Here is a 6,000-nt window from a genome sequence, read left to right on the forward strand (position 1 = left end):
TTGGTTTCAATACAAGCTAGTATTATTATATTAATGGGAAATTTGCTCAGGAAAAATAGAGAAGGATCAGGGTGCATTGGGTTGATGAATTGAAGAGAACAATGGATATGTGAAACAAAGAATAAGGGGGAACAACAATGACTTAAAAGTGACCAAAGAGTGCCGAGTAATCACGTGTACTGACTGAGAGTAATAAAAGGCTTATTAAATGAAGGTTACAAAATAAAATTAAGTTGATAGGTAGGAACCTGGTGTGAAATATGAATTACATAAGTGAGAAACCTGCAAATTTAGAAAAAGGTGACTAGAGCAATTTGAACCAGTCCCAAAAGGACAATTGTATAAATTGGAAATTGAAATCCAGTATCTTAAATTCAAGTCTCTGAATCCCTAAATACTTCACACTTATGTGTGTATTCACTAGTGACTTCTAATAAAGTTTTAACTTTCAAAGAATTGACGTTATAGTAACACAATAAAATACCGAAAACAATACCTAATGCGACAACAATTTTAATAGGAAAAAAATTTACTTTCATGTATCATATATACCATGTACCAGCAGGTGCAAAAAATTCTACTTGAATTGCTCTACCTTTCACTCTGCAGCAATTTTCTCAAATTCTTCAAGTTTTGAGACTCAACTTTGATTCATGTTTGTGTTTCCTTTGCCAAATCATGTTCCTACTGCAAGTGAGATGCTTTACCTCTAGACTCATCTTTGAGTTTATTGTCTTCTGCAATGATGTTGCTCTTTGTTGAGTGTCTTTTATTCATGAATTACACTCAATGATATTGTCCGCTTTGAGCCTTAGCCCTAATGGTTTTACTTTTGGTCATTACCAAAAAGGCCTCTCAATCATTAAAGTATGTTTATGCTATATAAGTTGTTATTTTTTATGATATTTTATCAATGTGGGACTTATTTGTATCCCATTAATTTTATGGTATTTGTCTGAGGGGATAGTTTATGACAGTTATTATTATAAGGTTATTACACAAGCATACTCCACAATGATGAGATATTATCCGCTTTGGGCCTTAGCCCTCACGATTTTGCTTTTGGTCATCACCCAAAAGGCCTCTCTATCATTAAAGTATGTTTGTGCTATATAAGCTGTTATTTCTTGTCTTATTTTATCGATGTGAGACTTGTTTGTATCCCAACAAGAGTCACAGCCATAGCTGTGAAATTCATAACTATAACGTTGGAGGTTCCTTAAGGTTAAAGGAGCTTCCACAGCTATGGTTGTGAAGCCACAACTACAGCTATGAAGCTTACTTCACCTCGAAAGAGTTTTCACAACTATAGCTATGAAACTACAGCGCTGCAGCGGTGGGCTTAAAAATTACAATTCCTCCCCTGTTTTGAAGCTAATATAAAAGGGAAACGAAGGAACTTTTTAGGACATCACGAAACAAAGAGAGAAAAAGAGGATTGAGAGCACGAAGAGGAGAAAACAGGGCAAGAGCAAAGATCGGGAAGTTGGATCAATTGGGAACGAAGATCAACCCCTTTTCTTCATCTTTTACTTTATAATTTCTTATTTCACTCTTTTGATCTTGTGATGGTCATGTGTGGCTGAACCCATTGAGGATTGGTTGGATGTAACTACTAACTCTTCTTCTTCTTAAATATATGCATTTTAATCTCATTATTTGTGCTTGATTTTTTACTTAATGCTTGTAGTGGTTTGATCACCCGTTTTATGATTTTGGTTTTTGAATCCAGTTGGAAAACATTTTTGAAAACCCGAACTGAATCTTGCACCTAACCATCTCTTGTTCTAGGAATATACTTGATTTGGTTAGCCACCCTTGTTCAAGTCATTGTTCTTAATGCAAAGTGTTAAACTCAAAACATAGAAGAATCATGTTTTAAGATTGATCACTTTAGTATTCAACTTTGAGGAATCTTGTTGGATTACTAAATGGACGTGGAGGTAATGAGATTGAAATCATATTTATTTTAAGAAGATTTAAGAGTTAGCACGTGCTCCTGAACCCAATCCTTATTTCTCATAATTGTTATTACAAATATTATATTATCATTTTATTTTATATCACATTAACTCATTTGCAATCACATCAATATCTTTATATAAGTCATTAGAGTAAGAATTACTAAACTCTCAAATTCCTGAGGACGATACTGTATTTCTACAATGAAACTTGGTCTGCTTGCCAAGTGGAGTGTTCACAAAAAACCTCATCACTCTTGCTCTTACAACTAATGTTCCTTTTTGATATAGGAGCATAGATAATTGCTTTGATGGAAGAGATGTTAGCTTTAATAGCAGTGAGTTGCTCTCCTAAATCCTCTTTCATTTTCTTAATCGTGCTTAGCTTTTTGTGCAGCTCATTTTCCAAAGCCTTGGTTTTGCTGAACTGGTTCTTCTTAGTTTCTAAACCGACTTCTACTTCATCAACTTTATGCGACTCATGCTGTAGAGTCTGGACTCAATTTTCTCATGCTTCAAAGCAATCCCTGGTTGGATGAGTGAACTCCCTTGAAAGTTTTGATATCAGTGTTCCCATTTTTCCTTTTCTTCAAAGTTCTATTTCAATATCAGAACTCATTGGATGGAAAAAGCGATATTCTAGATTGATCATAAATATATGGTCATTCTCAAATGCAGAATGTATTACGCCTACAGTAACAAGATGTGGACTTTATTTGGTACTCTGTACGTGTATGACATGAATTTTGCAATACCAAGCTTAAGAGAACCACATAAACAAATATCGTTGATTGTAACAAAGAAATTGAAGTTTATGCGGAAAGAAAACTCCACACACAGAGAGGGAAATTCATTTTGAAACCAAAACATGGAGAGTTTCCCTTTCTAGAGAGGTCAAACCATTCGAGGATCTGTTAAGGCTTTTCAGTTCTAGACATGTTTCTTGTTAAATAGTTTTTGATATGTTTCTCTATGATGCTTACAGATGTTAAGTTGCGGTTCATATATTCAGAAACAATGTTCAATTTAATTCAACATTAGAATCATTATTTAATCATAAAACACTCTCAAATCAATAGAAGCATTCAATGGTTCATAGAATTTCATTAATCAAATGAAGAATAATACAGACAATCACCATCATATACAAAAGTAGTACTGTATCCTAAGAGATAATCAAATTTTGTGCCCCTCTAATCTTCTAGTTTTCTCCCCCTTTTTCCTCAATCTTCTTAGATTGCGAAGATTGTCCAAAAGAAACAGCGGAACCAGTGGAAGGAAAGAGTCTTGCTGTTGGGGCAAAAATGGGCAAGATTTCTGTGTTGAACCAATGGAAGAACTGGTTCTGTCTTTCTTGAAGAGTGGCCATATTATTGAAAAGCATCTCCTGATCTGTCCTTATTTTCTTGACTTCTTTCTCTATTGATATCTCAGAAGTTGGTGCTTTTCTTTTGGTTTCAGAATCAGCAATATACTGTGGCAGAAATGGTGTTGCATCTTGTGAAATTGGAGGAGCTCTTGTTTCATGATTTCTCCATGTTGATGCTCAGAGGGATTAGCATATGCTTCTGCTAGTTGATCTAATTCTCCTGCTGCCATATGATGACCATCTTGCATGTTAGCATCATTTTTTTTTTACCCTCACAAGCTTCAGCCATCACAACTTCCTTGTTCTGACATGACATGGTTGGTTCATCTATTGAGACTTCCAGAATCTCAGTTCTCTCAGAACCTGAACACAACCCTTTATTTAGAAAAAAGAATATCAGAAGCAGTATGTTTGGGAGAGATTTAATCTCCCCATTTCAGCTATTTTTTTGGGCCAAAAGCTGTTTATACAAAAAAAATAATTAAAAATCCTGAACAGATTAAATTTATTAACAACTATTTTTTTTTTTCAGAAAAATAAGTTATTTTTGTAAAATTAAAATTTTGAATCTTATTACTTTTCAATATTTTTTTTTTTCTTTTTAAGTTGGTTTAGAAATTAAGTTTTGGTTGTATCTACATGAAATTAAATATTAATCTTTTTATAAATAAATTTCTCCAAATAAAATCTTATTTCCATTATAATAAGTTATAATAATAAATAATTATTCATATAATCAACTATTGATATATAATTTAATTTTCAAAACCCTTTCGAATACACTTTTAAGAGTGTTCGGAAAATATTATTTTCCAAGATTCAACTATTTTGTTTTTGAAAAAAGAATCTATTTGTAAAATATGGTGATTGTCTAACAGCCCAATTTTCACTGGTTTAAGAGCCCAATTAAGGTGGTTTAGTAGGCCGGAACGGGCCGTTCTGAACTTAGAACTAGCCATTTTGAATTACTAAATAGACCTACTTTTGGTAGCCCGAAACGGGCCATTTTAGAATTAGAACGGGTCGTTCCAAAATACAAAAATTGTCTACAAATTTTAGATGGGAACGGGGCGTTCCCAAATTGGAACAGGGCGTTCCCAAATTGAGAACGGGCCGTTCCAGAGTTAAGAACGGGCTGTTCCAAAATATGACCATTGTGAGTATTAAATGCACTCAGAACGGGCCGTTCTGGTTTGAGAACGGGTCGTTCTGGATGTGATTTTTAGTCGTGAGTTAAGGATCCAGAATGGGTCATTCCAGATTTGGAACGGGCCGTTCTAGCGAAGCCTGATGCCTATAAATAGAGCACTCTGCCACTCCAAAAAAACACACCTCTCATTTTCTGAGTTCTTTTCTTCTTTTCTCTCTTCTCTTCTTCTGCACTCTCTAAAGACTGTTGGAACCCAGCAGAGGAGATCAACCAGATCCTTAGTTTTAGCTACTACTTATCCAGGTACGGGGGAAAAGGGAATTATTTTATATGAAGAGTTACATGAGGGAATTGGGTAAAGGAAGAGTCCTTAGGATTATGAGTAATTTTATAATTATTTTTGTTTGGAGAATTATTATTTTATATGATTCTGTATGTGTTAAGGATTATGAATATATGATTAGTTTGTACAAATGATGATCTGGGAGAGAGAACGAAATCGTAGAAAAGTGCCTGTGAGTTAGGTTTTGGAAAAATTAGGGGTTTTATTGTTTGGGTTAAGATTATATTAAATTGGCGATTTAATCTGGTTTTATATTAATGTATAAATATTATTATCACATGATTTGGTAAAATTGATGATAAATATTATTATTACAAGATTTGGTAAAATTGATGATCTAGATGAGGATGAGGATTCATGTTGAATTCCTTGAGGGGTATGTGAACCACTATTTTGTGTGGATTGTGTATGTATTGTGGAATTGAGATGTGGATGTGGATGTGAATGTGATTGTGCTTCCTCACACTTGTGACCAGGGGTGGCACGACCTTAGACAAGAGATGCTACAGGCGTGACCTTGGCATAGTATGGGATGAGTGATTCCTCATGCTTATGTCGGGGGTGGCACGACCTCGAGCAAGAGATGTTACAGGCGTGACCTTGACACAGTGTAGGATGTGTGATTTCTCATGCTTATGTCGAGGGTGGCACGACCTTAGACAAGAGATGCTACAGGCGTGATCTTGCCATAGTATGGGATGGGTGATTCCTCATGCTTATGTCGGGGGTGGCACGACCTCAAGCAAGAGATGTTACAGGCGTGACCTTGGCACAGTGTAGGATGTGTGATTTCAAATGCTTATGTCGAGGGTGGCATGACCTTAGGCCAGAGATGCTATAGGCGTGACCTTGGCATAGGGTGGGATGTGTGAGGCAATTAATGCTTATGTCGGGGGTGGCACGACCTCGAGCAAGAGATGCTACAGGCGTGACCTTGGCATAGGGTTAATCGCAAGATTTGTGATGGACTGATGTGATTGTGAATTGTGATGTGAAGATGTTGCATGATTGATAGAATTATGATAGATAGAAATGCTTGTAAATACTTTAATAAGTAACGAGTTATGATGAGACGATATTGTGGATTTTTCTTGTTTGCTTTTCATATAGATGTTTTCTTTTCTCACCGTACAATTTGTGGATGTTTTAGGTGAGGAAGATCCAGCTATGAGTGGCA

The sequence above is a fragment of the Cajanus cajan genome, chromosome 1 (assembly GCF_000230855.2).
Source record: "Cajanus cajan strain Asha chromosome 1, NIPB_CcT2T_4, whole genome shotgun sequence".
Taxonomy (NCBI): domain Eukaryota; kingdom Viridiplantae; phylum Streptophyta; class Magnoliopsida; order Fabales; family Fabaceae; genus Cajanus; species Cajanus cajan.